Below are 13,539 nucleotides of genomic sequence, written 5' to 3'. Positions count from 1 at the left end.
GAAGAGAGAAGGAAGACAGGATAAATCTTTATGAAAGTTTGACTTTATTTGACCTTGAAAAAGAGGTCAGAGATCCAAAGCACTGTGATATTTAAAATCCCCATATATCATTCCCTACATGCCTACATGTTGTCAACGCAAATAATGTCAGTAAGAAACATAGTTTTAATAAATAGCTCTGTATTATTATATTATTATCAATTTGACCTTCAGATTAATCTATTGACCTTAAAGGAGAGGTCAGAGGTCAAACGTGACATGATGTTTTAAATCTTTTTATGGTATTTTCTATTTTCAATACACCAGCATTTGTAAGAACCATAGTTTCTAAGTTATAAGGCTTTTTGTCAACCAAAAAGTCATTAAGCCGACCTTGAAGACCTTAGTGGATGCAAGAAAAATTTGAATGGATTGTTCGCATGACCCCACTCCAAACCCCTACAAAGTTGTATCCCAATTTATTCCAAATGTTTCGAGTTATCATGTTTATATTCAGACAGAATGAAATGCAAGAGGTTTGGAAGAGACAATGAAAATGATCCGAATGGATGCATTTAAAAACAAACAAACAAAAATCGTTTTAAATAAGACAGAGCAGCAGTTGCAGTATATTAATTCAGGTTTCCAAGTAATTTAAGAATTTATTTGTTAATCAAACAGCAGCTACTTTGTTGCCAAATTTTTTGCAAAAACAAATCGTTCTTCTAATTCTTGAAGGGATATTTCAAAGAGGATGAGAAGCCACTTAAATGATAGTAAGTTTTACATACAGTTACAGTGTATGCAAATTGGTTGATTGAAATGCCATGACTGTGCAGTAGGGGGAAGTGTAGGATAGCCAATTCATCATGCTCATGTTTCATGTTCCATTTGGCCAACAGATGAGGTGCACAAATATAAAGGAAAATTGATTTCATATGCTATAAAGTTACTGTGTGCTTTTTTTCTTTCATTCTTTTCTTTTTTTGTACAGTTTTTGTACAGTTTACCTCTGAACTTACCTCGTAAACTTAATATTCACTTTAGAACACAACAGAATTTTAGTTTTGAGCATATAGTAACTTCAGATTGTGCTTTAGAAATGTATATAAAAGCATTTTATATAGCCAAAAGAATGGGCATGATTATGATTTCAAAATATACACTTCACAGAGAAGTTAGATAACTGAAAAGTTCTGAATATTATTGGTTTATTTCAGTATTAGTGAGCACCATAAATGTTCTGGCTGGGAATCAGTTAGGACCAGTACTCACCTGCTCTGCACACACACATGCACACAGGCAAACACAGGACGGGGCTTGCCTGAAGTCAGTCACATTTCAAATGAAAGCTTCTAAAACATTTGTATGTACACAAAGGGCAGGACTGCAGTTCATTTGCCTGTGGAAACGGCTTTGACTGACTCAGTAATGAATGTTTCTCCACTGACTCAAATCCCACAGCTAGCTTTATGAAGTGATGAATTTACCAGAAATGAGGCATTACAGCAACACCACTTCTTGGACAGTTATTTGAAAGGAAAATAACAATCAAACGAATGGGTTACTGAATTTTTGTGTGCACATATATAAACAGATTAAGAAAATGAGTAAAGGAAAAGTCTGTTTCACATTGGATAATGAACACCATTCTCTAGCTTTTATACTCTGACTTGTTTCTGTCCAGGACTTTCGCAAAGACCCATGCTGCGATGCTGAATTGACATATCTCCTCACAATAATTCATTCTTTATGTAATTACAAGCTGAAATTCATTGGAGTTTGGCATGAACAGTGAAGTATCACATAATACTGAACAGCGGGAGAGTTGGAGACTGTGCTGAAGAAAAGCGCAATGTGACTAAATGTGATGCCAGTACTCCGTAGAAGTGCCCAGATGAGCCTTCCTTACTGGATCTGGAGCATTTCTAGATGTGTGAAAAGATTAGCATCAGAGCTTGTGCAAAAAGCAAAGTCACATAAATCTGTTAAAAGTTACTGCAGACATGTGCACCGTGAATGCATACGAGGAAGGTATGTTCCATTTTAAGCTTATTGGGATGATTATGACTCCGAACACAAGTGATGGGAAATATTTGGCAGGAGGTCAAGTGGGTGGCAACTGGTGCAATACATCATAATTTATCTTGCTTGGTCCTGAGTTCAATTCAACCATCAGGCCAGGGTCTTTCTGTGTAAAGTTTGCATGTTTTCCCCATGTTTGCGTGGGTTCTCCCCGGGTACTCCGGCTTCCTCACACATGTCCAAAGACATGCAGTTAGTGGGGATAGGTTAATTGATCAATCTAGGTGTCAATGCGGGAGTGAATATGAGTGCGAATGGTTGTTTGTCTCTGTATGTTACCCTGCAACAGACTGGCGAGCTGTCCAGGGAGTACCCCGCCTCTCGTCCTATGACAGTTGGGATAGGCGCCAGCGCCCCCCCCGCGACCCCGAAAAGGATAAGCGCAAGCAAATGGATGGATGGATAAATAAAGTGCAATTCAGTGTTTTAAAATGAAGGATGCTTGTTTCCATACAGATTTTTTTGCTGATTTTTCACACTGAATGTATACATTTTTCTATTTACAGAAACCTCTGTAATAGTAAAAACAAAAACTGATGGCAGAAAATTACCAGCACATTTTCCTTTTTTGTTGGAATGTATTTCTTTTTTCTTTTCTTTCTTTCTTTTTTACAGTGTAGTAATCCTTTGTTCCTGACAAATTAAAAATGACAGCTCAATACTCATGAACTACCACTCATGAATTGTGGAGAAAGTTGCATTTGGGTTTTTGGATATTGTTTCCAAAATAGACCTGCAATCATTTTGCTCATCCATGGTGCACTCTGGAAAGGTAGCCAGAGGCCAAGGCTGTCGACTTACTATATAGGACATATTTGTATGCAATGGTGGGATTGCAGTATAAACAGCTCTTGGTTTTCATAGGAGTGTACTGAGTCCAGACCACATTTGTTTTTCTTTGGATAAATAATATAGTATATTACTTTATTCTATTGTAAACAGTATTTTATTCTATTTTATCTTATCCTATTCTGTTGTGTTTTTCTTAATTTTTACTGCTCTTAACTTGTACTTTCTGGCGTGACCAAAAATTTCCCGTGTGTGGGACTAATAAAGCTTTATCTTATCTTATCTTAAGACATCTTTTTTCATAGCTGTCTCAGATCTATTGGGGATACTGTAAGGATGCTTGACAGTGATTACATTACAATTAAACAAATTAATGTTCAAATTGACATTTGCTTTAATCAACAGCTGTTGTGTTTTTCGCTAATAACTACAGAATAAACTTGTTCTGGCTTAATTAACTGTGTGACTTTGACCTATTCTTTCCTGTACATCTGCATTTGTTATAAAAATGTACAAAATCATCATGGCAATATTTCTAATTTATTCTTACATGGTGGAATTTAATGTGTGATTTTACTGGATTGGCACAAGCAAGGTTGACAGGTGGTCTACATATTTGTATACCATGGTTGTGAAATAAGCAAAATTAGTTATGACAAGCAAACCTTGAGGGAACAAAATAAGCACAGTAAATGACTTTCAGGATTCACAACGTGGCAGAGTTTCAAAGTCATTTAGATGTGATTTCTTACTATAAAAATCTTAAAAACTAATCATGCTGGTTTACTTACAGAGCACAGGGGGCCTTTTTCCAAATGCATTGTCATTATTTAGCTGTGCCGTGAGCTCTATTCATATTTTTCCACTCCAGGGGGAGATTTGAGTGAACTTCACGCAGGCACGTCATGGTAAGAGAGACATTTGAACATAGTAGCAGATCACGAAATAACAGGGAGATAAACATGTGCTGAGGAGGAATGGGAGAAACAAATTCTTTACACACTGATGACAAGCAGCTGGCCTAATTATGCACACATCTACCATTAGTCTGTTCCCCTCCACGAATTCTCCCACCTTGTTAAATATGCAACCTGGAAAACTATGGGAAAGAAGACTTTTCCATCGGGACTTGAGAGTCAAAAGATGGAGACTGCAGCTGTGCTGGAGTTTATAACATCAACCTCAGCTGAAGGCAAAGGATGCACTGATTTTCCAAACCCAATACCTTGAAAAGCGGATGAGATAATTCTCTGGAGGATGTGGCTTTTCAATACTGCACAATCTGACTCCACATTTACATTTATCTAACTTTAATTATAAACCAGACAGTTACCTCTATCCCGAGGAAACTGACTTACGGCCATGAATGAAACACAGGAATTGTTTGAATGTGAAACTAAAATAAGTGAAATGCCTATTTTCTAGAAATGTTTTCACCTAAAATCTATTTACTCAAAGCTACCTGAATTTCTGAGGATCATCCACTCAGTGCTCTCACTAAGTGAGCTCTTATTATTACTTAACAGGGAAAAATGTGTAGCATGAGTTATTATTCTTTAATATTAACCATCCTTGAAAATATTCAATTTGCATCCCCACTTGAGAAGCTTTTATCCATGAACTTTCTGCTGTGAAATTTAATAATTCAACTCAATAATTTGATCGTGTCACATCCTGACCATAAAGCGAATAGCGAACTGTTCAGAAGTGGATCCAAATGTAGCAGCAAGCATGAGCTGCATATGATTACTTTATGAATGCTGGGGAAGATAACAACGCTGTGGTTCTGAGGGCCACCAATCACCGCTTCAAAGGGCTCAGTTGTGGTCCTGAGGGGATTATACTGTAGCTGTATAGTTGGACCTGCATGCTGCGAGCTTGTGACTTGGCTTTTGTTCCAAACAATGAGCCATTTGGTCCTGTTGCATGGAATTACACTGCTGAAAAGGAATCTCATGATTTCACATGGAAGAGGAGCAGGAGACCCACAGAGAGTTGGCCCGTAGCAGCAGTGAGAAAACCGCCTTTCGCTTTATGGATATGATTGAAATATAGCCCGTGTTTTACTCAGGGTTTGAAAAACAAAACAAAGTCTCGTTTGTTTTAATACACGTCCTTACTTTTTCAGATTTCTCATTCAATATTTACTTCTTATGATGCATCAGACACAGGTGATAAGTTATGCATTACATGGTAAAACAGAGAGGAGAAAACAGTTGAGTTTCTAAAGGCTGCCTTCAATTATAAATCTAATCTTCAGTTCAAAAAACTCCATTCCTGTGACATGCAGTAAACACTCACACATATTAAATCAGTTTATTATTATGACTTTCATCAGCATAAGTCTTTTGCTGTTGGAGGTCTAAGATGACTTCATCTGTTACAGAGGCAGAGCTGAAATAAAAAACGAAAACGTTTCTTTGGTCATTTGCTCAAGTTCAACTCATACTACACTAGGAGCTTACGAGAATTCAAAAAAAAATTCTCAGCATTACATTTCCAGTTCTGGGGAAGATTGGGAGATTTACATGGAACCAAGCTGCCAAGTTGTGATCGTCAGTCCCACTGACATCACAGCTGCAGCAGTTCAGTAAACTGTACACATTTCTTGTTTGTCTTTGACAAAAACCACAGCCGTGAAACTAGCACACTTCTCCTTTGTTTCAGGTGGACAAATATTAAGATAATATGCTGTTTAAACCAAGATTCATGGCTCAAGATAATCTTGCTGAATGGTAGGGCTATTGAAAACCTGTCTGACCCTGTGGTTTCATGTTTCTTGGTCACTTGGGGATTGGTATAGTAGGGATGCTGCCACATTTTAACAACTGACAAATAATAGACACAGTAAAATAGAATAGAATGTGGTGGAACTGGACTAATACAGCATAAATAAATATTTATAATCTCTGTTATATGTAAGACTATAAGAAAACATATTAGTATATGAAAAACTGTACTGGATCTTAGAAATACATATATTGCACACCATCCAGTGTACATACACCATTTTAGATATTTTGCACAGCCCTAATTATACAGCCATTTAAAACAGTTCAGGAACAGTTTCAGCATGTGGCTTATGCACATATTGAAAGAGGGGGAAACAGTTGGGGAGGGGTTGCTGTGGGTTACTGAGAGTTCAAGAGTCTGATGACTTGAAACAATTACAGAATCTGGCTGTCTTGGTCCTGATGCTACAAACCCTCTTACCAGAACATTGCATGATGGGGGTGAGCAGAGTCTCTGTTGATGCTGCAGGATCTGCTGAGACAGCCTTTCTGCGCGACATCCTGGATGGATGGAAGAGACGTCTGGATGAGGTTTCTTTTCTGCAGTCCTCACTACTCTCTGCAGGACTTCTTATCTGGGGCCTTATCTGGAGCTGCCAACCCAGACGGAGCAAGAGCTGGTCGGCACGCTCTTTATTGTTCCTCTACAGAAAGTGATGAGGATAGAAGAGGAAAGGTGTGTTCTCCACATCAAGCACAGAAAGTGCACATGCTGCTGAGCCTGTTTAACCAGTGATGATGTGTTTAGTGACCACTCCACGCTGTCAGTCATCTGTACACCCCAGAAACTTGATGCAGCTGACTGCCTTCAGCTCCGCTCTATAGGGCTGATTTTTGCTGTTCTGATGCGACCCATCACTGTTGTGTCATCTGTATACTTGATGATGTGATTAGAAGCAGATGCAGCGTAAACAACAGTAGACTGGGGACAAAACCCTCAGGGGATCTGATGGAGAGAGAGAGATGGAGCTGGAAATGCTTCCCACTTTGTTTCACACTCTCCCTGACTCTGGTCTGTTGTTAAGCAACACTAGCAGCCAAGTGAACAGAGAGATGCTGGTACCCAAGTGGCTCAGTTTGCTCACCAGCTACTGGGGGATGATCATATTCAATGCTGAACTAAAGCCAACAATCAGCATTCATACATGAGTGACTTATCCATGCCATGCTAGTGTTGTGTATTTGTGTGCGAGTTAATTTGTTGCACAAAGTTTTTTAGTCCTGTGCTGATGCTGGGGGAAGAGCAAGAGCTGAGGGCTTCCCTTCTGAGGTTTTAAGTCGTGTCATGAACAACCCCAAAGCCAACTAAAGAACGGAGCTACAGTTTAAAGCTTGAAGCTTTGGCAACCGCCTCTCTTTACTTGTAATAGCATGGTAGCAGACTAGGTGTCTACATTTCAATAATGTGACCTCTTGGCACTCTCTGTTGTTAATGGCAGCTTCAGAGTTCAGGCCAAAATGGGGTGATTCACATCCAGAGAGGCAGCTGAAGAGCTGCTGGATAAGTAATAGTGAACGTCAGTTACCCAGCAGCTCTTGGAAACAGTCCCGAAACTGCAGGAGGGACCAACGAATATGTGGGTGTGGGGGGTCAAGGGAGGAACAGAGTGAGAAGTGGATGGTATCCAAACCAGCAAACATTGTTCAAGTTTAGTGGGTAAGCACTGGTGGTTATTAGTCTTGGATGCATTTTCCTGGTGGAGGCATAACAAACAACATCCTTGAATGATATACTGGGTAATGAGGTCTTCACTGGCTAAAGGAGCTTGTTTCCCCTTGTTTATTCGACTTGGGCATTTTTTTTTCACAATAGTCTTACCACACCACTCATTATCTTGATGGTTTTAATGTCTTTATGGACGAACTAAACTGGAGAGGGTTTGTTAACTGGTAAGTTTACATACTTGAGCTAATAAAAAAATACATATAAGAAATATGTCTGAAAACCACTAACCTAATTAAACTCTTACCTACAGTGTGTGTTGCTTTTGTAACAATTATCAAATTAACAAGTTAAAATTGCTCTGCACTGAGGCAGCTCCTCTTCCTCTGAGTGAAAATGAGACCACAGAAACAAAGTGTACACACCAATCAGACATAGCCTTATATTTAATATTGTGTTGGTCCTGCTATTGTTGCCAAAATAGCCCTGACCTCTGAAGGTATGCTTTGGTGTTTGGCAACGAGATGGTAGCAACAGATCTTGTAAGTTGTGAGAAGAAGCATCCACGGATCAGAATTGTTTGTCCATCACATTCCATAATTACTTAATTGGATTGGGATCTGGGGAAGTTGGAGGCAAAGTCAATACCACAAACTTATTTTTTGCTCCTTAAACAATTCTTGAACCATTTTTACTTTGTGGCAGGCTGCATTATACTGCTGCAAGAGGCCACAGCCATCAGGGAACTCGGTTTCCATGAAGTTGTGTACATGGTCTGCAACAATGCTAGGTAGGTGGTATGTGTCAATGGACCCTAGCAAGGGCGTAGATTTGGTTTTGGCATTGGTGGGGATGGATGATTCACCGAACCCTGCCGTTTCTTTCCCCCCCCTTTTTGTCTTTGCTTCTTGATAAAAAAGGAGAAATATACTTGCCTACACAGGGCTCTAGACTAACTTTTTGCCATGGGCGTACCGGTAAAAAGTTAGGCGTACACAAATTTTATAATAATTTATATAATATAATGTGTTTTTCTGGGTACACTGTGCTTTTTCAGCATTCAAAGATTGATGACACCATATCAGAGCACTGGCTATGAATTTCAGAAGGATCAGGCCTTAACTTAACAGAAAAGTTAGCAATAGTTCTTTTCCTATTACAGCTACATCCACGTCTGTCGTGCCTAGGCTGCTCACTAGGGCTGGGTATCATCACTGATTTCTATAATCCATTCGATTCCGGTTTTCAAAGTCCAGATTCGATTCATCTTAGCCTCAGACAGTCAGAAATATTATAATTCTGATCATTTATCAGTACTGACTTCTTCAGAATTGTGAACATCACAGCAGATGCCTTTGTGTGAAAGTAATTGAGAATAAAACACAGAAAAACATGAAGGAGATTTTCCTGGTCTGGCTTTTTATAGCAGATAACCTTAAAAATATTCTACAATGTTCTGCATATAAAGTTTAAATTTCTTCAGTATTGAACAACAGAAAAAACAGGCTTTCTTGTCCGTCATTTAAGTGAAAAAAAGAATAGAAAAAGACAGCAGCCACAGCGCTGTAAACAACGGTAGACTGGTGGGTAATAAGCGAATGAATAATACAGAAAACAGAGATTGGAGACGGAAAACTGTTCTTGAAGTACAGAGAGAGATAGAGAGAGAGCTAGCTGTGCATGAAGTGTGATTTTAATTGTCGTGGAAGCAAAACAGCAAAATTCATGACGACATTGATCAAATGTGAAGCGCAGTTTGCTGCTTCTTTTGCTGCTGGCTCGGTGAATTTTGGTTGGAGAGAGACAAAACCTGCAGCTCAGAATCAGCGCAAAAAGACGTAATCACAGCGCGGACCCGACGCATCAGGATCGGTAAGCTCCGACAGCGTGTCCGTCGGGTGAGAAAGCCGAGAAAGACAAAGTTGATTCTGATGCGTCGGGTCTGTGTTTACGTCTTTGTGTGGAATCCGTGTACCTGCTCTCATTTGCTGTTTGGTTGTTGTTGAAATGGTTTTGTGAGCTTTAATCGGAGAATCTGGCGTTTCTGGCAAAACACAGTTATATTTAAAAGTCGATTCAGGATTTAATGAATTGATATCGCTTTATTCAAGCTACTCACCTCCCACTTCCACCTGCACTTTCAACTGGACCACGGCGAATCAGAGAGGTCCCGCCCCTGATTATCTCTGATTGGTTTAGTCCACGATAGGGGCAAAATGTGTGTCTGTTGTTGACCGCAGGGAAGGGTTTTTTTTTTGCTACCTGAACAGTTGGTCGCACAGGTGCAACCAAATATTTTTTTTAGTCGCACCACTGAAAAATTTGGTCGCATTTGCGACCAAATTGGTCGCACTCTAGAGCCCTGTTACATATGCTATTCTACATGCTTTTAAACCATTTAAAATTACAATTCATAGTTTTATATGTGAATTATATAATGTTAAATTACTATTAAACAAATGACTGACTAAGTATTTTAGACTTTAGTTTACTTCAACCATATTCCATATAAATCAGGTATCATACAAAGATAAAAATACAGTCATGACAGTAAGAAAATATGACTTTAAGGACTTAACAACATTACTTCAGTTATATTACACCAACATCTCTTATACATTAGCACTAAGGGAACACTGAATGACCTGATGGTTTTTGTCCATAAAACTACTCTAAGATTTCCACAAAGTAAAAGACCTCTCAGCAAAATGATGCAACATTTTAGCCACACTATTGGCCCGATCAAATCAGTGAGCTGGGATTTTTTATTCTAAACATGAACTACTGCTACAGCAACAGACATAGACTACTGGTGTCTCACACAACAACTCAATGTCCACTATGTGAAGGAGCCAAACACATGCCTTCTCCTCTCGTTAACTGAGATAAACTGCTGGCATATTGGTTTTTACATCTGTACTGTCCAGTCTGTCCTGGTGGACATACAGCAGCATTGTTTAATCTCATTTGAGTCACTGTTGACCGTAGCTATGTTTTTAGTCTTCTGAGAGCACTGAAGCTTCTTTTAGCCTCAGTACATGCGTTTTATCCTCAGATTAAAATTATTAATTATGTGCTTGATGTGCCTCATGTTTGGCCCTGGCTCTTCCCTGCCTCTGTCACCTGATAAATAACAATTCCAAATACATGCATCAAATTTCACCTGTAATCTTGTATTACCATTGCTCTCTGAGCTTTGTGTTGGTTGGAATATTTGCAAAATCATGACTACCTCGTGACATTTTGTCTCAAAAATTAACCCTATGAATATGTCAGTACCATTAGGATGAAATTATTGTGTCACCAACATTTAATGTTAGACGTATAATTTTAACAGCCTCTGTAAACTAATATCCTGGCTTGCTCGAGGCTGCCGTTATCTCTGACAGCTTCAATCAAAATTAGAAATGCTACTGTGGGAGACTGAGAGAACTAATAGTGCTGCCTGTTGTGCATTTAGTTTCCAAAACACGTTATTCATGGTTACATACAATTTTATACTGATGTGGGCCAAAGCCTAGCATAGCCTGTAACGTTATTATGACGGACACATTTTATGCGTGAACTTGACTTTAAGTGACTTACAGGTTTCTTTGAAAAATACTTTCTTATATCCAGGTTCTTCATTTTTGCTGCCATCCTCCTCTCCTCCTTGCAGGGCCTCGCAGCGCAGGCTTGCCGCTGCTAAAACTAAACAGAGCTCCCTAAAAGGCACAGCCAATCACATTGGCCATATTTCTCACATGAGGTATGACTCCATTAGAGAACGTAATTTAACTCTTTCTGCACCGCTGGGTGAATGAGACGTCGACAGATCGTTTTTTTCTTTCTATCAGGTTTGTTTTTCTTTACTCAAAGAGATCAAATTATTGGTGGGTACAATTCAATAATTGCTGGATATTGGTGAGGACATGTCCCTTCCGTCCATGCCAAATCTACGCCCTTGACTCGAAGAGATCAAATTATTGGTGGGGACAATTCAATAATTGCTGGATATTGGTGGGGACATGTCCCTTCCATCCATGCCAAATCTACGCCCTTGGACCCTAGGCTTTCCAATACAATATTGCCTAAATCATCCACATCCTTGATGTGGATCCTGTTGCCAGGTTTTCCCTGGGTAACCAACACACATGCAGCTGGCCATCCACATGATAAAACAGAAAGTGTGATTCACCAGACCAGGCCACCTTCTTCTTTTGCCCATTTTTTGTGCTTCTAATGCATCAGTGACTGAACTGCCTACAAGGAGATTTGCAGAGATTTCCAACACAAGTGCTAATTAAATTATCCTTGTCAGGAATTGACACTCACTACATTACCAGCACTAACTGTCTTTTTACAAGAGTCACAGTGCAGCTTCATGCAGCTGTGGCTCCAGGGTAAAGTTGGTGGACTGATGCCCGACTCGTTGAATCTACGCGCTGAGGTATTTTTGAACTCTGAGTTGCAACTGATGCATCCATCAGAATGCAAATGTTAGAAAGTGTTTAGGCATGTGTGCATGTGACTGGGTGAATCATGACTTGCAGTAGAAACTGCTTTTGATTGCTCAACCGAGTAGAAAGGCACTATATAAATACCATGTGCTTTTGACTGTCTCAATGTGCGGACAGGCAAGAGCAAGTCACTCGTTTTCTTTGTCACTGACTCATTCTTACTACTTTTTTTCAGCTGCAAATAAAGACTCGAAGGGACTTTAAAAAAAGACAGGAAACACACACGCACCTCCTGTTTCTTTTTTCTGCTCATTTTCAGATCTGGCAGCTGGATGTGTGTTTTGTTAAAGCAGAGATTTACTGCAAACCCAACACTGTGCCAGTGTTTGTATGCATGCATTAACATCCAATCATAGCAGGAGCACATGCACGGCGTCACACTGAGAAACATGAAAATAAGGACAGACATAATGTAAGCCAATTACTGATGTTAGTGACAGGATACTTTGGCTGCTGCCATGCTGACAAAAACATGTCACAGCAATACGTAACCCAAATCAAGGAAATGGTGAAAACTAGTAATTGCAGTGAGCCATAAATTAACTTCTGCTCAAGTGCAGGAGAAATCCTATTCTCTTATGACTCATGCACTTGTGCAACAAAGGGGGTAAAGCGATCCTTTATGGCGATACAAGACATTACCGAGGATGGATGCCATGTAAAGCAGTAAAGTGCTACTCCCCACCAGTTACACTGGTGCAGGCATAATTATACCCATCATTACTGTTCTTTTAAAGATAATGAGATGATTTCAAAGTTTCCCAATTCATTGCAACATAACACACATATGGATGTTGTAGTTTGCAAAAGAAGAAATAAAAAAAAAGCCACTCATACCCCCCTTTGTTATAGAGGGCTATGGACTGAGTGGGAAATATGAGTTTCTACCTGGCATCAGTAAGATGAGCCACTTACAATACATGCTGTGGAAGGAAATGAGGAGCAACAACTGTCAAAGTGATCAGGGGGGGGGGGGGAAGTGGGGAATAATTTTTAATTTCCTGTTACTTTTATATTAGTGGAAAGTCTCAACATAGCTTTAATATTATCAAGTGTCAAGGAAAAACACCAACAAAAGCTGGCCGTGGGATATACTATGACAGAAACAACTCCTTTATTGTGACAAATAAAACCTCACAAAAACACAAGTAACCTTAAGCCGGTGTAGCATTCCCAATTCAATAATTTATGAGGCAATTTATGACATTGCCAGGACAGATGCAGTAAAAGTGAGAAATGTAAGTTGAAGCAAACTGCGTACGCGCTCACCTCTGGCGAGGAAAATTAATTTAGTGAGAACTGGCAACATTTCAGGCTTTAAATCCAAAAAAGTGTTAGGATAAGATAAAGAGTCTTCGTAGTTTCAGGCAACACTCGTGAATTGCAATAAACTGCTGCACAACAGGTGTGAAAGTCTTTGTCCTTCAGTGCACGCGTGTGGAAAAGGCAGACTCGGCAACAGTAAGCTGATGTGAGCTGATGTGTGGTGACGTGCTTTCGATATAAATTGCTGCTCTGGAAATGACCCAGATTTGTTCTGTCTTCGTCCCATGCTTTTGATTTTATCTTAGCATGGGCAGGCCTCGGACTTTGAAACAACACATGGCGGTCCTTTATGAACATTAAGCTGGGAACAGACCCAAGCTAAGTGTGCGATAGTGTGCTTGTGTTTGAGACAGGGAAAAGGAGAAAGCCAGGAATAATTTCAGACGGGAATGGCCTGATGGGTCAA

Source organism: Diplotaxodon limnothrissa, linkage group LG10 (genome assembly GCF_057381915.1).
Source record: "Diplotaxodon limnothrissa isolate DT_005_m linkage group LG10, D_limnothrissa_male_GT1.1, whole genome shotgun sequence".
Classification (NCBI taxonomy): Eukaryota; Metazoa; Chordata; class Actinopteri; order Cichliformes; family Cichlidae; genus Diplotaxodon; species Diplotaxodon limnothrissa.
Note: the sequence above shows the minus strand (reverse complement) of the source record.